This window comes from Arachis hypogaea, chromosome 14, assembly GCF_003086295.3.
Source record: "Arachis hypogaea cultivar Tifrunner chromosome 14, arahy.Tifrunner.gnm2.J5K5, whole genome shotgun sequence".
NCBI lineage: Eukaryota > Viridiplantae > Streptophyta > Magnoliopsida > Fabales > Fabaceae > Arachis > Arachis hypogaea.
The window spans coordinates 55,302,697-55,328,262 of NC_092049.1; the positions used below are offsets into that span (position 1 = coordinate 55,302,697).

The 25,566-nt window shown below is 39.2% G+C and overlaps 2 non-coding genes across 2 annotated transcripts; both read left to right on the forward strand.

Moving 5' to 3' along the window:
* Nucleotides 1-1,781: 1,781 nt before the first annotated feature.
* Nucleotides 1,782-1,889, forward strand: LOC112745552 (small nucleolar RNA R71). The gene has a single exon (XR_003173472.1). It is a non-coding gene; the product is annotated as a small nucleolar RNA R71 (small nucleolar RNA).
* A 23,020-nt stretch (nucleotides 1,890-24,909) lies between these two features.
* Nucleotides 24,910-25,017, forward strand: LOC112746016 (small nucleolar RNA R71). Its single transcript, XR_003173916.1, has one exon. It is a non-coding gene; the product is annotated as a small nucleolar RNA R71 (small nucleolar RNA).
* The last annotated feature ends 549 nt before the right edge of the window (nucleotides 25,018-25,566 follow it).

Sequence of the window (25,566 nt, forward strand, 5' to 3'; positions counted from 1 at the left end):
GATTCCGTTTTCAATTTTTATGTTTATTTTGTGACTGCACATGATCATGAACCTAATAAAACATGAAAAACAATGAAAATTAGATAAATAAACATTGGGTTGCCTCCCAATAAGCACTTTTTTAATGTCAATAGCTTGACAGTGGGCCCTCATGGAGCCTCACAGGTGTGCAGAGCTTTGTTGAGACCTCCCAACACCAAACTTAGAGTTTGACTGTGGGGGCTTTGTTTGACTCTGCTTTGAGAGAAGCTCTTTATGCTTCCTCTCCATGGATGCAGAGAGAGATCCTTGAGTTGTAAACACAAGGTTGTCCTCGTTTAGTTGAAGGATCAATTCTCCTCTGTCCACATCAATCACAGCTCTTGCTGTGGCTAGGAAGGGTCTTCCAAGGATGATGAATTCATCCTCATCCTTCCCAATATCTAAGACTATGAAATCAGCAGGGATGTAAAGGCCTTCAACCTTTACTAACACGTCCTCTACTTGTCCATAAGCCTATTTTTTTGAATTGTCTGCCATCTCTAATGAGACTTTAGTGGCTTGCACCCCAAAGATTCCCAGTTTCTCTATTACAGAGAGGGGCATGAGGTTTATTCCTGAACCAAGGTCACACAGAGCCTCAAAGATCATGGTGCCTATGGTACAAGGTATTAAGAACTTTCCAGGATCCTGTTTCTTCTGAGGCAATGTCAGTTGATCCAGATCACTTAGTTCATTGGTGAACAAGGGAGGTTCATCTTCCCAAGTTTCAATGCCAAATAATTTGGCATTCAGCTTCATGATTGCACCAGAAACTTGGCAGTTTGCTCTTCAGTAACATCCTCATTCTCTTCAGAAGAGGAATACTCCTCAGAGCTCATGAATGGCATAAGGAGGTTCAATGGAATCTCTATGGTCTCTAGATGAGTCTCAAATTCCTTTGGTTCCTCAGAGGGAAACTCCTTATTGATCACTGGACGTCCCAGGAGGTCTTCCTCACTGGGATTCACGTCCTCTCCTTCCTTTATTGGTTCGGCCATGGTGATCAATTCAATGGCCTTGCACTCTCCTTTTGGATTTTCTTCTGTATTGCTTGGGAGAGTACTAGGAGGAATTTCAGTGATCCTTTTACTCAGCTGGCCCACTTGTGCTTCCAAATTTCTAATGGAAGACCTTGTTTCATTCATGAAACTTACAGTGGCCTTGGACAGATCAAAGACTTAGTTTGCTAAATTAGAGGTATTTTGTCCAGAGTTCTCTGTCTGTTGCTGAGTGGATGATGGAAAAGGTTTACTATTGTTAAACCTGTATCTTCCACCATTATTAAAGCCTTGTTGAGGCTTTTGTTGATCCTTCCATGAGAGATTTGGATGATTTCTCCATGATGGATTATAGGTGTTTCCATAAGGTTCACCTAAGTAATTCACCTCTGCTATTGCAGGGTTCTCAGGATCATAAGCTTCTTCTTTAGAAGAAGCCTCTTGAATACTGTTGGATGCAGCTTGCATTCCATTCAGACTCTGAGAAATCATATTGACTTGCTGAGTCAATATTTTGTTCTGACCCAATATTTCATTCAGAGTATCAATTTTAAGAACTCCCTTCTTCATAGGCGTCCGATTATTCACAGGATTCCTCTCAGAGGTGTACATGAACTGGTTATTAGCAACCATGTCAATGAGTTCTTGAGCTTCTGCAGGCGTTTTCTTTAGGTGAATGGATCCACCTGCAGAAGTATCCAATGACATCTTTGATAGTTCAGATAAACCATCATAGAATATATCCAGGATGGTCCATTCTGAAAGCATGTCAGAAGGACACTTTTTGGTCAGCTGCTTGTATCTTTCCCAAGCTTCATAGAGGGATTCACCATCTTTTTGTTTGAAGGTTTGAACATCCACTCTAAGCTTGCTCAGCTTTTGAGGAGGAAAGAACTTGGCTAAGAAAGCCGTGACCAGCTTATCCCAAGAGTTCAGGCTGTCTTTGGGTTGAGAGTCCAACCACACTCTAGCTCTGTCTCTTACATCAAAAGGGAAAAGCATGAGCCTGTAGACTTCAGGATTTACTCCATTAGTCTTAACAGTATCACAAATCTGCAAGAATTCAGTTAAGAACTGAAAAGGTTCTTCAGATGGAAGTCCATGAAACTTGCAGTTCTGCTGCATCAGAGAAACTAGCTGAGGTTTCAGCTCAAAGTTGTTTGCTCCAATGGCAGGAATGGAGATGCTTCTTCCATGTAAATTGGAATTAGGTGTAGTAAAGTCACCAAGCATTCTCCTTGCATTATTATTATTTTTGGCTGCCATCTCCTCTTCCTGTTCGAAAATTTCTGAAAGGTTCTCTCTGGATTGTTGTAATTTAGCTTTTCTTAGTTTCCTCTTCAGAGTCCTTTCAGGTTCTGGATCTGCTTCAACAAGAATATTCTTGTCCTTGCTCATGCTCATATGACAAAGAAGAGGGCACAGAAAAAATAATAATAATAATAATAGGGGTCCTTTATACCACAGTATAGAAGTCCCTGTGTGAGTGGAAGAAAGGAAGGGGACAAAGAATGTAATGTAAGGAAAGAAACACAAGGGTGAGGAGAGCAGAGATGTGAGGTGAGGAGATGTTGGTGGATGAATAAATAAATAGAATAAGATGAGAGAGAAGGAGAATTTTTGAAAATAATTTTTGAAAAAGAGTTAGTGATTTTCGAAAATAGTTTTTGAAAAAGGTTAGTAATTTTTTTTTGAAAATTAAAATAAAAAATTAAAATAATTAGTCAATTAAAAAGAATTTTTGAAAAAGAGGGAAGATATTTTCGAAAATTAGAGAGAGAGAGAGTTAGTTACGTAGTTTTGAAAAAGATAAGAAACAAACAAAAAGTTAGTTAGTTAGTTGAAACAAATTTGAAAACCAATTTTGAAAAGATAAGAAGATGAGAAGTTAGAAAAGATATTTTGAAATCATATTTTTGAAAAAGATAAGATAAGAAGATATTTTTGAAAAGATATGATTGAAATTAGTTTTGAAAAAGATTTGATTTTTAAAATCACAATTAATGACTTGATTCACAAGAAATCACAAGATATGATTCTAGAACTTAAAGTTTGAATCTTTCTTAACAAGTAAGTAATAAACTTGAAATTTTTGAATCAAAACATTAATTGATGATGATATTTTTGAAAATTATGATATAAAATTAAGAAAAAGATTTTTTTTGAAAAATATTTTTATAATTTTCGAAAAGAACTAAGAAAAATGAAAAAGATTTGATTTTTGAAAAAGATTTTGAAAAAGATAAGATTTTTAAATTGAAAATTTGATTTGACTCATAAAAACAACCAGATTTTAAAAATTTTTAAAAGAGTCAAATCTAATTTTCGAAATTTAAAGAGAGAAAAAGGGAAAGATATTTTTTTTATTTTTGAATTTTTAATGATGAGAGAGAAAAACATGAAAAAGACTCAATGCATGAAAATTTTGGATCAAAGTATGTGATGAATGTAAGAACACTATGAATGTCAAGATGAACACCAAGAACACTTTGAATGTCAAGATGAACATCAAGAACATGTTTTTGAAAAATTTTTAATGCAAAGAAAACATGCAAGACACCAAACTTAGAAATCTTTCATGTTTAGACTCTATGGATGCAAAAATGCACATGTAAAATAGGAAAAGATGCAAAACAAGAAAACATCAAGATCAAACAAGAAGACTTACCAAGAACAACTTGAAGATCATGAAGAACACCATGAATGCATGAATTTTCAAAAAATGCAAAATAAATATGCAATTGACACCAAACTTATAACAAGACACATGACTCAAACAAGAAACATGAAAAATATTTTTGATTTTTATGATTTTATGAAATTTTTTTGTATTTTCTTTTAATTTTTTCGAAAATCATTTTGAAAAAGAAAAATAAGGATTCCAAAATTTTTAATATGAATTCCAGGAATCTTATGCTCTTTAGTCTAAAGCTCCAATCAAAGGGTCAGGCTTGGCTTAATAGCCAGCCAAGCTTTAGTATGCTATTATATGCATCAGCTAATTTGCTAAGAAAGACAAAGAAGCTCTTCTCTTGAGTATAAGTGAAACCTCAGTCCAAAAGAATTTAGACATGGTTTTACAGCCAGCCAGGCTTCAACATGCTTCATGAAACACTAGAATTCATTCTTAAAAATTCTGAAGAGAGAAATATATTTTTGAAAACATTTTTATTTTAAATTTTTTTTTCGAAAACAAAGGAGAAATTTTTGAAAGATTTTTGAAAAAATATTTTTTTGAAAACTTTTTGAAAAGAAAACGAAAAGAAAGTTACCCAATCTGAGCAACAAGATGAACCGTCAGTTGTCCAAACTCGAACAATCCCCAGCAACGGCGCCAAAAACTTGATGCACGAAATTGTGATCCCTGGTAATAGCTCCAAAAACTTGGTGCTCTAATCTCAATTCATAATTTGTCACAACTTCGATACAACTAACCAGCAAGTGCACTGGGTCGTCCAAGTAATAAACCTTACGTGAGTAAGGGTCGATCCCACGGAGATTGTTGGTATGAAGCAAGCTATGGTCACTTTGTAAATCTCAGTCAGGTGGATAATAATTGATTATGGAGTTTTCGAAAATAATATTAATTAAACAGAAAATAGGGATAGAAACACTTATGTAAGTCATTGGTGAGAATTTCAGATAAGCGTATAGAGATGCTTTCGTTCCTCTGAACCTCTGCTTTCCTGCTGTCTTCATCCAATCAGTCTTACTCCTTTCCATGGCTGGCTTTATGCAAGGGCATCACCGTTGTCAATGGTTACATCCCCTCCTCTTGTGAAAATGGTCCAAATGCTCTGTCACAGCACGGCTAATCATTTGAGGTTCCCGATCATGCTGGAATATGATTCACCCTCCTTTTGCGTCTGTCACTACGCCCAGCAACCGCGAGTTTGAAGCTCGTCACAGTCATTCAATCCCAGAATCCTACTCGGAATACCACAGACAAGGTTTAGACTTTCCGAATTCTCATGAATGCCGCCATCAATCTAGCTTACACCACGAAGATTCTGACTAAGAGATCTAAGAGATACTCATTCAATCTTAGAAGTGGTTGTCAGGCACGCGTTCATAGGGAATGATGATGATTGTCACATTCATCACATTCAGGTTGAAGTGCAAATGAATATCTTAGAAGTGGAATAAGTTGAATTGAATAGAAAAACAGTAGTACTTTGCATTAATCTTTGAGGAACAGCAGAGCTCCACACCTTAATCTATGGAGTGTAGAAACTCTACCATTAAAAATACATAAGTGAAAGGTCCAGGCATGGCCGAATGGCCAGCCCCTCTGATCTAAGAACTAGGCATCCAAAGATGTCTAATACAAAAGTAAAAAGTCCTATTTATAATAAACTAGCTACTAGGGTTTACAAAAGTAAGTAATTGATGCATAAATCCACTTCTGGGGCCCACTTGGTGTGTGCTTGGGCTGAGCTTGAATGTTCTACGTGCAGAGGCTCTTTCTGGAGTTGAACGCCAGGTTGTAACGTATTTCTGGCGTTCAACTCTGGTTTGTGACTTGTTTCTGGTGTTTAACTCCAGACAGCAGCATAGAACTGGCGTTCAACGCCCTTTTACATCGTCTAAACTCGTTCAAAGTATGGACTATTATACATTGCTGGAAAGTCCTGGATGTCTACTTTCCAACTCAATTAGAAGCGCGCCATTTTGAGTTTTGTAGCTCCAGAAAATCCAATTTGAGTGCAGGGAGGTCAGAATCCAACAGCATCAGCAGTCCTTCTTCTACCTCTGAATCTGATTTTTGCTCAAGTCCCTCAATTTCAGCCAGAAAATACCTGAAATCATAGAAAAACACACAAACTCATAGTAAAGTCCAAAAATGTGAATTTAACATAAAAACTAATGAAAACATCCCTAAAAGTAACCAGATTCTACTAAAAACATACTAAAAACAGTGCCAAAAAGCGTATAAATTATCCGCTCATCAATTACTCACAAGAGTGAGGTCGATCCCCCAGGGATTGATGGATTGAGCAATTTTAGTTAGGTGATGAATTTGGTTAAGCAAATATTTGATGACTTGAGTGATTTTAATTGGGAGAAGCTAAATTGCGAGTAAATAAAGGTGCAGAAGGTAAATTGAGCAGAAGAACAAAGTGCAAAAGAGGTAAATTGCAAGTAACTTAAAGAACAAGAAAGTAAAAGAGCTGAAACTTAAATTGCAAGAAAAGTAAATTGCAGAAACTTAAATTGCAAGAAATGTAAATTTGCTGAATCTAAATTGCTGAGAAATGTAAATTGCTTGAAGATTAAAAGGATTTGGGTGCTGGGATTTAGAATTGAACAAGAAATTGCAAGTTAAGAGATATAAGATGAAGAAATTTAGCTCAGCAGCCAAATAGATATGTAAAATTGATTGAAGAACCAAACAGCAAGAAAACTTAACTCAATTATGAAGTTCTAAAGAGAAATTGGAGATCAAAGAAGAGAAATGAGATTAGACAGCAGATCTAGATCTCAATTGCTCTCTTGATCAAGTAGAAAAGTAATTGCAGAAGAAAATGAAATTGGGAAACAGCAGAGAAGATTAAAACCCAATCCTTAGATCAATTGAGAGGAAGAGTTGAAGATGATTCTCAGAATTAGAATCAATGGAGCTCTTCAATCTCAATTCAATTTCCAAGACAGAAAAGTAAAAGTTGCAGAAAAAGAAAATGAAAACAGAAAACTAAACACAGATCCAAATTCCTCAAATCCCAAATTCAAGAACAAGTGAAAATTAAAAAGTGAGCTAAAGGTAAAACTAAAAATTGAGCCAAAGGTCCTTTACAAATCAAATTAACTCCTATTTATACACTTTCTATTTTTGGTTTTTAAAACATGGAGTGGGCTTTTCAAGTTGGTGAAGAAGTGGATCCAAGATGGCATTTGATTGAAAAATGGTCCATGGGTCCTAGCACTAGTGGAGCGCTCAGTTTGGTTAGTGAACTGAGCGCTACACATGCTCCTTGGTTCCCCCCTTCGAGCCTGGCTACTCCCCTTTGTGCCAATTTCCTCAGCGCTCAATTAGAAGTTTCCAACGTAGCGCTACTTTGCTACCTTGTGCAAGCTTTGCTTTTCTCTTCATGGGCCACGAAAACATTCACTAGTTTGAACGTAGCGCTCAGGTATTTGAGCGCTGGTGCCTTGTAGCGCCTTGCCCCCTCTTCGATCCTTGGTTGCCCCATTTTGTGAGTGTTACGCCTAGCTTTCTTTGCATGAAGGCCACGAAAAAGTGAAAATGTTTTAACGTAGCGCTCCATTCTTTGAGCGCTTTGCCTTGCTAATTGAGTTTCCTTGTAGCGCTCAGTTGAGACACTCAACGTTGCGCCCTTGCTTTCTTGGTGCATCATTGGGCGCTCCGTTGGTTCTTCGAGCGCTGGCCCTTGCTCCTTTGGGTGAGCGCCACGCTTTCATATCATGGATCACGCTTTGATAAGGCACGCTTCCTGGTTCTTTCTTTTCATCATCATTTCTTCACCTACAAGCAACCAAATAAACATATCAAAGTATCACCAAATTCACAAGGTTTCTAAATCATTCATAAAATTAACTAATTCTAGCGTAAACCTTATGATTTTGTGTAAATTAAATAATGGTTGATTGATTTAACATAACCATGAAAATCCACTCCAAATCACTTACTTATAGTGCAAGCAAGTGTATAAAACCTAATGAAACAAGTGAAAAATGCTTGAAAAGCTAGCATAAGATGACTTGTCATCACAACACCAAACTTAAATATTGCTTGTCCCCAAGCAAGCACTAAACATAAGAAGAAATGAAATGAAACAGAGAAGCATACTGACGTTAGGATTTTTACCAGTAAAGAGATTCATAGAAACAGTTGCGTTGTAGATATAGTCTCTAAACCGACAAAAATCCCTTCGTACAAACATTTTGGGTGTTACAAGTAACAAACCCCTTTAGAAATTGTTAACCGAGTATTCAAACCTTGGGTCATCTTCTCAAGAAACTGAGAAGAAGTATGTTCTTATTATTGCCTATAAAGGTTGTAATCGGGGTTTAGAAGATGAGAAGCAAGTAATTTAAATGACAAGTAAAGTAAATGGCAATTAAAATAAATAAATATTGTAAAGCAGACTTTTGGCAAGGTAAGAGAAGTTGGAGGTCCAACGTAGTTATCTCTCTCAACTATAATGAAAGTTGAATCTAAACTCCACTTGGTCAACCTTTACTAGGGCAAAGGAAAGTCAGGGGACTAATTAAATTGAGCTTTGAATCCTATTTATTTCCTAAGAAAAGGTTGGGATTACTTAAGTCAGCTCAATTAGCAAGATAACGATTATCAGTTATGTTGAGTTTAATAACTATTGAGTTACTGAATTCTTAACCAGGGCCAAAAGGGGAAAAAGTAAAATTGCTGGAATAATAAAAATATCCTTAGATGGGAAGCAATGGTAACTTGAATTAAAGAGAACAATCATTTAACTGAAAATACCTTAATTATTATTAATTCAAATAACAGTCTGTAACATGGAAGAAATTCATAAATTCAATGATCAATTCAAGTGCTGGAATAAATAAAAGTAAAAGGAAGCTAAAATAAAGAACGTAAAACCTGGATTGAGAGTCACTCTTAAAACAAGAAGAAATCTTAAATCCTAAGAGAGAGAGAGAGAAGATCTCCCTCTCAACTAAATCTAAATCATTGAAAAGTAAAATATGCGAGCTCTCCTTTGAATGGATGCATTCCTACACTTTATAACCTCTGGTCTATGATGTCTGTACTTGGATCTGGGCCAAAAAGGGCTTCAGAATTCGCTAGGGGCGTATTCTGTAAATTCTGATACGTGGCCTCTGTCACGCGTCCGCGTGGGTCACGCGTCCGCGTGGGTCACGCGGTCGCGTCATTCGGAGCTTTTCCTTACCACGCGGTCGCGTCAGTCACGCATCCGCGTCGTATGTGTTCTGCTTATGGCGCGCGGTCGCGTCAGTCATGCGGCCGCGTCACCGCATCTTTGCTTCTAGCACGCGATCGCATCATTCATGCGATCACGTGGATATCAGTTTCCTTAAAGCTCCGTTTTGCTTTCTCCTTTCATTTTAGTATGTTTCCTTTTCCATCCTTTAAGTCATTCTGCCTTAGAAAATCTGAAACTACTTAACACACTAATCACGGCATCGAATGGAAATAAAGGTAATTAAATTAATTAATTTTAAAGCTTAGGAAACATGTTTTTCATTTACATCACATAATAAGGAAGGGAAAGTAAAACCATGCAATTAATGTGAATAAGTAGGTAAAGGATTGTATAAATCACTCAAATTAAGCACAAAAGAACTCATGAAATATGGGTTTACCAACCTCTCCACACTTAAACACTAGCATGTCCTCATGCTAAATCCAAGGTAAATAATTAAGGTTAAAGTGATGGAATGTCATGCAATGCAACCTAATTTAAATGCAACTACCTAAATGAATGATGCATCATGCAACAATAAATTATTCACTTATATATAAAGCTTACATGTAGTCAAGTTAATTCACATTCTCAAGGAGTCATGTATATATATGTATATAGCCAACCCTTAAATAATAAAGCATTTTAGCAAATGAGATGGGAAAGAAAACATTGTACAAACTTGCAAAACAATTAGTAAATATAAGCACAGATATATGTTGATGAGTTATAGAACCCTCACTGGATTTTGTGTTTACTCTCTAGTTACTCAGTGTTTATTGGGTTTATTCACTCTATTTTTCTTTTTATTCTTACTTTCTATAACTTTGTTCTTCATCTAACCAATTAACAATTATAGAATATAGTCATACCAAAAAGTCATGAGGTCTTTAATTGAGGTTGTAATGGGGCCAAGGTAAAGGTAAGGATTTATGTATAGGGTTAAGTGAGCTAATAAGTGAATCCTTAATTAGACTAAGATCTCACCTAACATACATATTTAGCAAGATAAAACTTCTTTACCTATTCTCCCACATTATCCCACTTATTGTTACATGCTCATGTTTCACTTTTTATTTTTATCCCATGTGCATTGTTTTTATTTTGCATTGGGGAATTTCTTTTGTATCCCCTTTTATTTAGATGCTGAAAAATAACTCTCTTTTTTTTTTTTTAATGCACATGGTAATTGAATCACTTAGATTTTCTCATGAGCATGCTTCCCAAATTTTATTTTATTCTTTTTAACTTCTCTACCTTTTTTTTCTATCATCCATGTTCCCAAAAGGTTTCCCACATTTAACTCTATTCATGATTTTCTATCTTAAGCTAACCAAGGATTCACTTGGGATTTTCTTTTGTTTTTTTCTGCTTAAGGCTAGTAATTTGGCTAAATAGAATAAAGGGGTTTTAAAAGGCTCAAGGGGGCTAACAAGGGTGATGTAAAAGGTAGGCTAATTTGGGGTAAGTGAGCTGAAATCAAATGATGGCATCAATCATTCTCTTGGTATGTATCTACATTCTATATTCTATAATTGGACATATAGATTAAAGCAAAGTAAAGAACATCAGAATAAAAAGAAATGAAACACATAAAAATAAAATTATGGTTTGAATGCAACCATACAATTAAGCTCAAGACTCACAGGCTGTGTGTTCTCTAACTCAAGCATCATATATCATTTATATATTGTATGCAAGTTTAGTTAAAAATTCCCATTATTCTCATAAAAAATTTATTTAGGGTAGCTTTTAAAGTTTTAATGTTCCTCCTTGATGAAATGTTGTCAGCTTAACTAAATCATGTAATGCTATATATAAGGTTTGTGGATTTAAATCTGATATGTTCAATTTCCTAGCTTACTTCCTTTTTATATTTTTCAATTTTAAACTATACTATCTTATGCTAAAAAGGGTAAACTATACTATTTAATCCACTAATAAATCAGAATTGCAAACTAAACTAAATAACTAAAATAAACTAAATGGCTAAAATATGAACTAAAGATGCAAAATGCAGAAAATAGAGTAAAAATACATAAAAGCAATGTATAAGTACTCAGAAATTAATAGTAAAAAGAAAAATACAGAAAAATATCCAAAATAAAAGAAAAAGTATGTAGTGGTTCACCAAAATAAACGCCAGAGATGGCTACCTCCCCACACTTAAAAGGAAGCATCGTCCCCGATGCTCAATCAAGCTGGGTGTGAAGGAGTGTCATCACTGGGAGGGATGGTAGCTGGAGTTTCAGTGGTGGTGGTGGGCTGAGGGTCTGGCTGCTGTGGAGGAGGTGCTGACTGGATCGAGATCTCAAGATCCGCAGCCTCAATCTGATGTGGGACCGCTGCCTGTGGTGCAGCTGGTGCTGCCTCCTGGGGATGGGTCTCTGCCTCAGGTGCATCCGCCTCCTCCTCAGATGCCTCGTATGGTGTGTCGGGCTCGGAGGGGATGTCACCGGATCGTATCATCAGCTTTAGGTGCTCATAGCGCCGCTTGTTGCGACGCTCCATCTGGTCAAGTCGTCGAAACAAGCGGTGCACCAGATGATAGACGGGCTCTGTGGCAGGTGGAGGTGCAGTGGTGGTAGCAGGGGTAGGTGGTGCAGGAGTGGAGGAAGAGGGTCCAGCAGACGGTGGGGCTGACTCATCAGTAGCAGTGAATGGTGGTGGTCTGTGGCCCAAGGCTAAGAAGTTCCGGCTGTGGGGTATGATCTTCCTGCAATCCGCCATTGGTGGTCTCTCATCGGCAGCCTCCCATGGCACGTCAGCTCGACGGCCAAGCTGTGTAACTAGATATGGAAAAGGGAGGGTGCCTCGGACGTGGACCTTGGCCATATAGTGCCGAATGAAACGTGGCAGATAAAGGTCCTTACCCTCCAGCACACACCAAAGGAGGGTGATCATAGCAGCCGGGATCTCCGTCTCGTGAGTACTCGGCATCACATAATTACTCAAGACCTGATGCCATAACCGAGCCTCATCATTTAAGTATGCTCTCTTGATCCCTCTAGGCATGGTAGTGTCCTGACCCATCTCCCAAGGGACTGTCGGGTCGAGAGCTATCCGTGCCTTTACAGCATCCCAATCAAACTGCATCTGACGCATGTCCTCCTCAGCCTTTGAATAACCATCAGGCTTATCGGACTTGGCTGGGAGTCGGAGAATGTCCTCTAAGGCCTCGTCAGTGACCAGAATTTGTTTTCCTCTCAGGTTCACTGCATCTAGGGTAGTGAGATAGTAGTTGCAGTAGAATTCCCGTACCCAAGATGAATTAACCTCTGTCAGTGTTCTTTGCAAAAAGAACCAGCACCTTTGCTTGATTTGCTTAGTGGTGTACTGCTGGAGTGCTTCTGGAATCTTCAGAGTTCGCTCCAGGTATAGATTTCTGGAGTTTGCAAAAGCCGGGTACTTCAGCTCACAGTACCGGTTTGCAAATTTTATAGGATCATTCGCAGGGAGCAGCTGGTCAGCTTTTTCCTGCTGTGTGAAGTTCTTCTCCCGTCATGAAGAATCGTTCATTAGAGCAATGATGGACTGGGAGGAATCTCCTCTCTTGCGCTTGCCAGTAGCCTTTCCTTTTCCTTTCCTTTGTGAGGTAAACATCCTGAAAAACAGAAAATCAGGATATAGGTAAAAATAGGAAAGCAATTTGGCAATTAAACAAAGGAAACTCAAAGCGGCAAGGGAGAAATAGAATAAGGAAAATGAGTAAATGAAATGTCATTGAATTTATGTTAAATGGAAAAATAAACAATATGCCATGGTTAGAAAGTTAGAGGAAAGTGAAAATAAACAGAAAAGAGATCAAAAGGGTTAGTATGGTTAGAATTTGAAAAAGAAATTAGTAAATTAAAATTATTGAGTTAGTAAAGTGCGGGTTAAAGTAAGTGGCATAGAAAAATTCCATATAACAAGGATTCACAGGTAAGAATAGAAGTACTCATAATCGAACAAGGAAAACAGGGTGATGCTAATTCGAATAGAAATAAAGAAAGCAAAAATTGGAATCAGTGAAACACAAATGCAGTTTATGAACCAGGAAATCAAAGAGGATAAGAAAGTATGCCATAGCATTCATGAAATGGTTTGGGTAAAGCAGAGTAAAACAGAGTTCAGAAATGCCAAACCAAAACAAGAATGAAAACAATGTACAAAAAATTTGGGCAGCATTCCGGCTAAAATTGGACTGTCCCGGAAAATAAACAACAATCATAGCAGTTCATATGAATTAAAAACTTGCTGCAGTTACCAATAATGAATAGAAACAAGAAATTTTAGAGTAACAAGCAGCAATTGCAAGAAATCACAGCATATGAACGAGGTCACAGGAACAGCAGAATTGCAGTTATGATAAAACATAAACAGGAACAGTGCAAGTAAACAGACCTAGATCCACTAACCAGAGCCTAAGCTACCTAACAACCTAAAAATCCACTACAGCATGCTTATCTATCTATCCTAATGATGAACAGAAACGGAAAAAGGTATAGAAAAATGACGAACAGATAAAAGGGGATTGCGTTTTGCGGAACCTGGTAGGCGGGAGGGGTGGAACGGGGAAGAAGTTGGCTTCGGCGGCGTCCGGCGCGGTGGCGGGGCACGGTGTCGCGGTGACGGCTGAGGGGGGCAGTGGCGGAGAGGGTTTAGGGGTAGTGATAGAAGAAGGGGGGGTTGCGGGTGGGTGGCGGATAGGGGGGCGGCGCGGCTGGATGGCCGGCAGTGGTGGGTGGTGGTTCGGAGGGCAGTGGTGGAGAGGGGAGGAGAGAGGAAGAAGGAAGAAGAAAGAAGGGGAGGGGGTGGTACGGCGGCGGTGTCTGGACGGCGGCGGCGTCTGGGTGGTGGCGCGGTGGCAGCTGGGTGGTGCTGGGTGGTGGCTAGAGGATGAAGAAGCAGAGAGGGAGAAGAGGGTTGGGGGTGGGGGGCTGCGCGACTAATAGGGTTCGCGTGGCTGGGGGGTTATACTTTCGAACCCACGCGGCCGCGTGGGGCACGCGGTCACGTGGTTGGGGCGAAAATGGGAGTGCGCGATCGCATGAGAGGGGTGACGCGATCGCGTGGGTCGCGCGATCGCATCGCTAGATTTCGTGCTAAACGCACAACTCCAGCGCCGTTTTAGCGCAACTCTCTGTCTCCTTTTGGGGTGATGTGCAATCCATGCGACGCGATCACGTCGCTCACGCGGTCGCGTGGGATTTGTATTGTGCAAGTGACGCGATCGCATGGGGCATGCGATTGCGTGGGCCAATTTGTGCAAAATGTACAAGGGCCGCACGATTCCAGCCTAACTTTCTGTTCGTTGGATCCTTACGCCGATATATATATCACGCTGCCGCGTGGGTCACGCGGTCGCGCGGGTGGTGTTTTTCGCAATATGACGCGATCGCATGGGGCATGCGGTCGCGTCGCGCACCCCCTTTTATATATATATATATATATATATATATATGTATGCATGAAAAATGCAGAATGCAATGATCAACATGAATGCTATGCATGATTCCAGGTTTAATAAATTAAAATGAAAAAGAAAAAAAAATGAAAGCAATTAACAAGAAATAAATTGAAAAAGAAGCGACCATACCATGGTGGGTTGTCTCCCACCTAGCACTTTTAGTTAAAGTCCTTAAGTTGGACATTGGAGGAGTATCCTGTTATGGTAGTTTATGTTTAAATTTGTCCAAAATTCTCCACCAGTGCTTGGAATGCCAATAGCCTCCGGGGTCCCAAACTAAGCATGCAAAGCTTCTGAGCAGCTCCAAACAGATTTTCAGGCTCCCGGGACTACGAATGTCAGGATAGAGTCCAGGATTCCAAGCCTTGCTTTTAAATCTGCCTCCGTCTTGATCTGCATGTTTCCATTCGGGCGGTTTAAAAAGTAGAATCTCACCTTGGTGACCAAACGTCTTCCGTGATTCATGTAATTGAGCATGATACCAATCCGTGTACTTCGAGGTGAAGCGTGGAACCTTATTGAACCTTGTGCACCAGCTCTGATTATGAGCCATTTCCCTCTTACTCTTAAAGCCGCAGAGAGCTCTAAGTTGGCCATCTGTTTCAAGCAAACCATATTCAAGTGAATAAGTAAAGTTATAAGTTAAGGATTGTACCCACTTGAAGCTTGTATTAGGTGGTAATGGCCTTGGGATAGGTGTTTTTGGTGGTTCTGCAAGTTCCATTTTCTTGTGCTCTTCTGTGAATTCCTCCACTTCTTTGCAAAGATCTTCAATTGTATCTGTGTCCTGGTCAAAGTCTTCTGCGTCTTCCTCATCACTTGAGTCATAGATTGGAGGTTGAGAAAAAATCTACCTCTGCATCATCTTCATATTCACTTGGGGAAGATTCTTCGATCTCAGAGAATTCACTTGTGGATGCAAGTTCATCACTAAGAGAGCTAGACTTGTGACTATCATCATCAAGGGAATTTGCTTCTTGGATTATTCCGTCTGATTCTTCATAAACGACTTGCCTTGGAGATTGTACAGTATCCTCCTTAGTATCAACTGTAGCATCCTGGACGGCATTTTCCTCAATTATGGATTCCCATGGAAGTTCAGCATCTCCTAGGTCTTCAACCAACTCTTCTTCTTGAACAAAGACAGCTTCTTCTAATTGTTCTAGTACAAATTCATTCTCTGTCTTGTCCACTGGAGTTTCTGGTAGCTCCTCCATGCTACGCTCTTCATTGGGCTGTCCACATGGAGCTGTGGCTGATCCTTGTGTATTTGAGCGCCTAGAAGCCCATTGAATTATCGCTTGCTCCAGTTGTTGAATGGTTGTTTGAAATTTAATTACTGTTTCCTTTAGGCGATCCTCTGCTTCTCGGGTTACTGGACTTGGATATGATACAAAGGAAAGTGGTGGTGATTGGGAACGATTGGATTGGTATTGGGGTAAGGAAGGATCATATGGTGGCGAATGGTGAGGAGAAGCTTGTGAGTGTGGTGGTTCGAGGTTATGTTGAAAGGATGGCTTATATGCACGGGGTGGGTTTTGTTGGTAGTTACAAGGTTGTCCACCATGTCTTTCAGCTGGGTATGCACTGTAGAATGGTCTTTGTCCAGGATATCTCGGAGGGTGTCGCTGCCAAAAGGGTTGATTAGATCCTCTTGGTTCCATCCATCCTTGATTGGTCTGACCTTTATGCACATTCTTGCTGTAACTTCTATTTCCCTTAACAATATTAGAACCAAACTCAAAGCGAGAGGGGTGAGAGTTCATAGTAGCAAATAAAGATAAAAAACAAAAAACAAAAATAAATAAACAAGCAAAAGAAAAATATTTACAATAACCAATAATAAGGCACACGTTAGCAGTTCCCCGGCAACGGCGCCATTTTGACATTAGGATTTTTACCAGTAAAGAGATTCATAGAAAGAGTTACGTTGTAGATATAGTCTCTAAACCGACAAAAATCCCTTCGTACAAACGTTTTGGGTGTCACAAGTAACAAACCCCTTTAGAAATTGTTAACCGAGTATTCAAACCTCGGGTCGTCTTCTCAAGGAACTGCGAAGAAGTATGTTCTTATTATTGGCTATAAAGGTTGTAATCGGGGTTTAGAAGATGAGAAGCAAGTAATTTAAATGACAAGTAAAGTAAATGGCAATTAAAATAAATAAATACTGTAAAGCAGACTTTTGGCAAGGTAAGAGAAGTTGGAGGTCAAACGTAGTTATCTCTCTTAACTATAATGAAAGTTGAATCTAAACTCCACTTGGTCAACCTTTACTAGGGCAAAGGAAAGTCAGGGGACTAATTAAATTGAGCTTTGAATACTATTTATTTCCTAAGAAAAGGTTGGGATTACTTAAGTCAGCTCAATTAGCAAGATAACGATTATCAGTTATGTTGAGTTTAATAACTATTGAGTTACTGAATTCTTAACCAGGGCCAAAAGGAGAAAAAGTAAAATTGCTGGAATAATAAAAATATCCTTGGATGGGAAGCAATGGTAACTTGAATCAAAGAGAACAATCATAAACTGAAAATACCTCAATTATTATTAATTCAAATAACAGTCTGTAACATGGAAGAAATTCATAAATTCAATGATCAATTCAAGTGCTGGAATAAATAAAAGTAAAAGGAAGCTAAAATAAAGAACGTAAAACCTGGATTGAGAGTCACTCTTAAAACAAGAAGAAATCTTAAATCCTAAGAGAGCGAGAGAGAAGATCTCCTTCTCAACTAAATCTAAATCATTGAAAAGTAAAATATGCGAGCTCTCCTTTGAATGGATGCATTCCCACACTTTATAACCTCTGGTCTATGCTGTCTGTACTTGGATCTGGGCCAAAAAGGGCTTCAGAATTTGCTGGGGGCGTATTCTGTAAATTTTGATACGTGGCCTCTGTCACACGTCCGCGTGGGTCACGCGGTCGCATCATTCGGAGCTTTTCCTTACCACGCGGTCGCGTCAGTCACGCGTCCGCGTCGTATGTGTTCTACTTATGGCGCGTGGTCGCGTCAGTCATGCGGCCGCGTCGCCGCATCTTCGCTTCTAGCACGTGATCGCGTCATCCATGCGATCGCGTGGATACCAGTTTCCTTAAAGCTCCGTTTTGCTTTCTCCTTTCATTTTAGTATGTTTCCTTTTCCATCCTTTAAGTCATTCTGCCTTAGAAAATCTGAAACTACTCAACACACTAATCACGGCATCGAATGGAAATAAAGGTAATTAAATTAATTAATTTTAAAGCTTAGGAAACATGTTTTTCATTTACATCACATAATAAGGAAGGAAAAGTAAAACCATGCAATTAATGTGAATAAGTAGGTGAAGGATTGTATAAATCACTCAAATTAAGCACAAAAGAACTCATGAAATATGGTTTTATCACATACATGTCCTTATTTAGCATATAATTGAACTTGGTTCATAGGGTTTTATGCAGACAAATGTAGCTCAATTATTCTTAGCTATCTGATATGGAATGTCTCTTTGATGGTTTACTAGTGTTGCTGCTATAATGCCTTGCTTTTTGATTGATCCCTGTTAGCTTTTTCTTTCTTTTCTTTTGCTTAGAAAGCTTATTTCTTAATGAAAGCTTGGTGGCAAGTGTTGCAGCAGCCTTTTGGCTTAATTTCTACTCAACACTACTCCTTCAGCACAGACGCTTGGCTCACAATTTCTTCCTAGGAATATTGATGTCCAGCATCTCTTTGGATTACTAAATGCTTTGTAATTAAGTTGCTCTTGATAATGGACTTTCGTTTGGCCATCCCAGATTAGTTAATCCACGTGGCCAAGTTTTGAAATACTCCTCAGAACCTAATTGTCCTAGCATATCCTAGTACAAAAGCACCACAGGCATATGTCCTAAGGTCCAAGCTATTGGTGCCTAGCCTTATTGTTTGTTTCTTTTCCAATTCTTGGCTTTTCTTTTCTTTTTTTTTCTTACTTTGATCCATTCTCAAGGGATATTCATTGATAAAAGGCTTTATAGTAGTAACCTAATTCACACTTTGGTGCGCAGAAATCGTGACGGTTCCATTCCTTGGTAACGGCACTGAAAACTTTATACGCACGTTCATAATCTTAATTCTTTGTCACAACTTTGCACAACTGACCAGCAAGTACACTGGGTCGTCCAAGTTATAAACATTACGTGAGTAAGGGTCGATCCCACGGAGATTGTCGGCTTGAAGCAAGCTATGGTCACCTTGTAAATCTCAGTCAGGCGGATTCAGATAGTTATGGAGATTTGATAATTAAAACATAATTGAAATATAAACTAGGATAGAGATATTTATGTAATTCATTGGTGAGAATTTCAGATAAGCGTATAGAGATGCCTTTCGTTCCTCTGAACCTCTGCTTTCCTGCTGTCTTCATCCAATCATTCCTACTCCTTTCCATGGCAAGCTTTATATATGGCATCACCGTTGTCAATGGCTACATCCCATCCTCTCTGTGAAAATGGTCCAATGCGCTGTCACTGCATGGCTAATCATTTGTCGGTTCTCGATCATACTGGAATAGGATTTACTATCCTTTTGCGTCTGTCACTACGCCCAGCACTCGCGAGTTTGAAGCTCGTCACAACCATCCCTTCCCAGATCCTACTCGGAATACCACAGACAAGGTTTGGACTTTTCGGATCTCAAGAATGGGCATCCATGGATTCTAACTTATACCACGAAGATTCTAATATCTCGTACTCAGTCCCCTGTATTAGATATCTAAGAGATATTCATTCTAGCTTGTTTGCATGTAGAACGGAAGTGTTTGTCAGGCACGCGTTCATAAGTGAGAATGATGATGAGCGTCACATAATCATCACATTCATCATGTTCTTGGGTGCGAATGGATATCTTAGAATAGGAATAAGCTTGAATAGAATAGAAAAATAGTAGTACTTTGTATTAATTCATGAGGAACAGCAGAGCTCCACACCTTAATCTATGGTGTGTAGAAACTCTACCGTTTGAAAATACATAAGTGATAATGGTCCAGGCATGGCCGAATGGCCAGCCCCCATAAAAGTCTAGGATAGCATAAAACTAATCAAAGATCCTTACAAAGATAGTAAAAAGTCCTATTTATACTAAACTAGTTACTAGGGTTTACAGAAATGAATAAATGAAGCAAAAATCCACTTTCGGGGCCCACTTGGTGTGTGCTTGGGCTGAGCACTGAGCTTTACACGTGTAGAGGTCTTTCTTGGAGTTGAACGCCAGTTTGTAACCTGTTTCTGGCGTTTAACTCCACTTTGCAACCTGTTTCTAGCATTTGACTCCAGAATGCAGCATGGAACTGGCATTGAACGCCAGTTTGCATCATCTAAACTCGAGAAAAGTATGAACTATTATATTTTTCTGGAAATCCCTGGATGTCTACTTTCCAATGCAATTGAGAGTGCGCCATTTGGAGTTCTGTAGCTCCAGAAAATTCACTTTAAGTGCAGGGAGGTCAGAATCCAACAGCATCTGCAGTCCTTCTTCAACCTCTGAATCTGATTTTTGCTCAAGTCCCTCAATTTCAGCTAGAAATTACCTGAAATCACAGAAAAACACACAAACTCATAGTAAAGTCCAGAAATGTGAATTTTATTTAAAAACTAATTAAAATATATTAAAAACTAACTAAATTATACTGAAAACTATGTAAAAACAATGCCAAAAAGCGTATAAATTATCTGCTCATCACAACACCAAACTTAAATTTTTGCTTGTCCCCCAGCAACTGAAAATCAAATAGGATAAAAAGAAGAGAATATAATATAAATTTCAAAATATCAATGAAACTTAGCTCCAATCAGATGAGCGGTACTTGTAGCTTTTTGCCTCTTGAATAGTTTTGGCATCTCACTTTATCCATTGAGGTTCAAAATGATTGGCATCTATAAGAACTTAGAATTCAGATAGTGTTATTGATTCTCCTAGTTCAATATGTTGATTCTTGAACATAGCTACTTTATGAGTCTTGGCCGTGGCCCTAAGCACTTTGTTTTCCAGTATTACCACCGGATACATAAATGCCACAGACACATAACTGGGTGAACCTTTTCAGATTGTGACTCAGCTTTGCTAAAGTCCCCAATTAGAGGTGTCCAGGGTTCTTAAGCACACTCTTCTTTTTGCTTTGGACCTTGACTTTAACCGCTCAGTCTCAAGTTTTCACTTGACACCTTCACGCCACAAGCACATGGTTAAGGACAGCTTGGTTTAGCCGCTTAGGCCAGGATTTTATTCCTTTAGGCCCTCCTATCCGCTGATGCTCCAAGCCTTGGATCCTTTTTTATTACCCTTGCCTTTTGGTTTTAAGGGCTATTGGCTTTTTGCTCTTGCCTTTTGGTTTAAAGAGCTTTTGGCTTTTTCTGCTTGCTTTTTCTTTTTTTCTTTTTCTTTTATTTTTGCCATTTTTTTTCTGTAAGCTTTTGTATTCACAGCTTTTTCTTGCTTCAAGAATCATTTTTATGATTTTTCAGATTATCAAATAACATTTCTCCTTTTCATCATTCTTTCAAGAGCCAACATATTTAACATTCATAAACAACAACTTCAAAAGACATATGCACTGTTCAAGCATTCATTCAGAAAACAAAAAGTATTGTCACCACATCAAAATAATTAAACTAGTTTCAAGGATGAATTCGGAACCATGTACTTCTTGTTCTTTTGTAATTAAAACATTTTTCATTCAAGAGAGGTGGTGGATTCATATTCATAGCTTTAAGGCATAGACACTTAGACACTAATGATCATGTAATAAGACACAAATATAAATAAACATAAAGCTCAAAAATCGAAAAACAGGAAAATAAATAAGCAAGGAGATTAAGGAATGAGTCCACCTTAGTGAGTGTGGCGTCTTCCTCTTCTTGAAGAACCAATGGTGCTCTTGAGCTCCTCTATGTCTCTTCCTTGTATTTCTTGCTCCTCCCTCATAGCTCTTTGATCATCTCTAATTTCATGAGGATGATGGAGTGCTCTTGGTGCTCCACCCTTAGTTGTCCCATGTTGGAACTTAAGTCTCCTAGGGAAGTGTTGATTTATTCCTAATAGTTTTGTGGAGGGAAGTGCATCCCTTGAGGCATCTCAGGGATTTCATGGTGAGGAATCTCCTCATGCTCATGTTGAGGTCCATGATCTCATGTTTGCTCCATCCTTTTCTTAGTGATGGGCTTATCCTCTTCAATGAGGATATCTCCCTCTATGTCAATTCCAGCAGAATTGCAGAGGTGGCATATGAGGTGAGGAAAGGCTAACCTTGCCCAAGTGGAGGACTTGTCAGCCACCTTGTAGAGTTCTTGAGGTATAATCTCATGAACTTCCACCTCTTCTCCAATCATGATACTATGGATCATGATGGCCCGGTCTATAGTAACTTCAGACCGGTTACTAGTAGGAATGATTGAGCATTGAATGAACTCTAGCCATCCCCTAGCCACTGGTTTGAGGTCGTTCCTTCTTAATTGAACCGGCTTGCCTCTTGAGTCAATTTTCCATTGAGCTCCTTCCTCACATATGTCTATGAGGACTTGGTCCAACCTTTGATCAAAGTTGACCCTTCTTGTGTAGGGGCGTGCGTTTTCTTCCATCATTGGCAAGTTGAACACTAGCCTTACATTTTTCGGACTGAAATCTAAGTATTTTCCCCGAACCATAATAAGCCAATGCTTTGGATTTGGGTTCACACTTTGATCATGGTTCCTTGTGATCCATGCGTTTGCATAGAACTCTTGAACCATTAGGATCCCAACTTGTTGAATGGGGTTGGTGAGAACTTCCCAACCTCTTCTTTGAATCTCAAGTCGGATCTCCGGATACTCATTCCTTTTGAGCTTGAAAGGAACCTCAGAGATCACTTTCTTCTTGGCCTCAACTTCATAGAAGTGGTCTTGATGGACCTTTGAGATGAATCTCTCCATCTTCCATGACTCAGAGGTGGAAGTAATTGTCTTCCCTTTTCTCTTTCTAGAGGTTTCTCTGGCCTTAGGTTCCATAAATGGTTATGGAAAAATAAAAAGCAATGCTTTTACCACACTAAACTTAAAATGTTTGCTTGTCCCCGAGCAAAAGAAGAAAGAAAGAAGTAGAAGAAGAAGAGAAATGGAGGAGAGGGAGAAAGAGTAAGTTTCGGCCAAGTGGAAGAAGAGAAGGTTGTGTTGTGTGAAATAGAAGAAGGAATGAGGGGTTTATATAGAAGTGGGGAGGGGTTTAGGGTTCGGCCATTTAGGGTTGGGTTTGAGAGGGAAAATATTTTGAATTTGGAGGTAGGTGGGGTTTATGGGGAAGAGAAGATGGATGTGAGTGGTGAGGGGGTAATGGGAAAGAGTGATTGAAGTGATTGGTGAAGGGCATTTGGGGAAGAGAATTATGAAAAGGTGTGAAGAGGAGAGAATAGGGTTAGGTGGGGATCCTGTGGGGTCCACAGATCCTGAGGTGTCAAGGATTTTTTATTCCTGTACCCTTTAGACGTGTAAAACGCCCTATACATGCAATCCTAGCGTTTAACGCCAGACTGCTACCTGTTTCTGGCGTTAAACGCCACTTCCATGCTCTGTTCTGGTGTTTAACGCCAGGTAGATGCTTGTTTCTGGTGTTAAACGCCAGACTGTTCTCCTCCAGGGTGTGCTATTTTTTACTCTATTTTTCACTCTGTTTTTGATTTTTTCACTAGTTTTTATGACTTCACATGATCATCAACCTAAAGAAAACACAGAATAACAATGGAAAATAAATAAATATAATTAGATAGCATTGGGTTGCCTTCCAACAAGCGCTTCTTTAATGTCAATAGCTTGACAGTGAGCTCTTATGGAGCCTCACAGATGTTCAGAGCAAGGTTGGAACCTCCCAACACCAAACTTAGAGTTTGAATGTGGGGGTTCAACATCAAACTTAAAGTTTAGTTGTGGCCTCCCAACAACAAACTTAGAGTTTGACTGTGGGGGCTTTGGTTGACTCTGCAGTGAGAGAAACTTTTCATGCTTCCTCTCCATGGTTACAGAAGGAGATCCTTGAGTTTGAAACACAAGGTTCTCCTCATTCAGTTGAAGGACTAACTCTCCTCTGTCCACATCAATCACAGCTCTTGCTGTGGCTAGGAAGGGTCTTCCAAGGATGATGGATTCATCCTCTTCCTTCCCAGTGTCTAGGATTATGAAAACAGCAGGGATGTAAAGGCCTTCAACCTTTACTAGCACATCCTCTACTTGTCCATAAGCCTGTTTTCTGGAGTTGTCTGCCATCTTTAATGAGATTCTGGCAGCTTGCACCTCAAAGATTCCCAGTTTCTCCATTACAGAGAGTGGCATGAGGTTTATCCCTGATCTAAGGTCACATAGAGCCTTCTCAAAGGTCATGGTGCCTATGGTACAAGGTATTAAGAACTTTCCAGGATCCTGTTTCTTCTGAGGCAATCTCAATTGATCCAGATCACTTAGTTCATTGATGAGCAAGGGAGGTTCATCTTCCCAAGTCTCATTACCAAATAATTTGGCATTCAGCTTCATGATTGCACCAAGGTACTTGGCAACTTGCTCTTCAGTGACATCTTCATTCTCTTCAGAAGAAGAATACTCATTAAAGCTCATGAATGGCATAAGGAGGTTCAATAAAATCTCTATGGTCTCTAGATGAGCCTCAGATTACTTTGGTTCCTCAGAGGGAAACTCCTTGTTGATCATTGGACGTCCCAGGAGGTTTTCCTCACTGGGATTCATGCCCTCTCCCTCCCTTGTAGGTTCGGCCATGATGGTTAAATCAATGGCCTTGCACTCTCTTTTTGGATTCTCTTCTGTATTGCTTGGGAGAGTACTAGGAGGAGTTTCAGTGACTTTTTTACTCAGCTGGCCCACTTGTGCCTCCAAATTTCTAATGGAGGACCTTGTTTCATTTATGAAACTTAGAGTGGCCTTAGATAGATCAGAGACTATATTTGCTAAGCTAGATGGATTCTGCTCAGAATTCTCTGTCTGTTGCTGAGTGGATGATAGAAAAGGCTTGCTATTGCTAAACCTGTTTCTTCCACCATTATTAAAGCCTTGTTGAGGCTTTTGTTGATCCTTTCATGAGAAATTTGGATGATTTCTCCATGAGGGATTATAGGTGTTTCCATAGGGTTCACCCATGTAATTCACCTCTGCTATTGCAGGGTTCTCAGGATCATAAGCTTCTTCTTCAGAAAATGCCTCTTTAGTACTGTTGGATGATTCCTTCAATCCATTCAGACTCTGAGAGATCATATTGACTTGCTGAGTCAATATTTTATTCTGAGCCAATATGGCATTCAGAGTATCAATCTCAAGAACTCCCTTCCTCATAGGCATCCGATTATTCACAGGATTCCTTTCAGCAGTGTACATGAACTGGTTATTTGTAACCATGTCAATGAGTTCTTGAGCTTCTACAGGCGTTTTCTTACGGTGAATGGATTCACCTGCAGAATGGTCCAGTGACATTTTTGATAGCTCAGATAGACCATCATAGAATATATCCAGGATGGTCCATTCTGAAAGCATGTCAGAAGGACACTTTTTGGTCAGTTCCTTGTATCTCTCCCAAGCTTCATAGAGGGATTCACCTTCTTTCTGTTTGAAGCTTTAAACATCCACTCTAAGCTTGCTAAGCTTTTGAGGAGGAAAAAACTTGGCTAAGAAAGTCGTGACCAGCTTATCCCAAGAGTTCAGGCTATCTTTAGGTTGAGAGTCCAACCATACTCTAGCTCTGCCTCTTATAGCAAATGGGAAAAGCATAAGCCTGTAGACCTCAGGATCAACCCCATTGGTCTTAACAGTATCACAGATCTGGAAGAATTCAGTTAAGAACTGAAAAGGATCTTCAGATGGAAGTCCATGAAACTTGCAGTTCTGTTGCATCAGAGAAACTAATTGAGGGTTAAGCTCAAAGTTGTTTGCTCCAATGGCAGGAATTGAGATGCTTCTTCCATGTAAATTGGAATTTGGTACAGTAAAGTCACCAAGCATCTTCCTTGCATTGTTATTATTTTCGGCCATGTTTTCTTCTTTTTCGAAAATTTCTGTCAGATTTTCTCCAGAGAGTTGTGCTTTGGCTCCCCTTAGCTTTCTCTTCAGAGTCCTTTCAGCTTCAGGATCAGCTTCAACAAGAATGTTTTTATCCTTGTTCCTGCTCATATGAAAAAGAAGAGAACA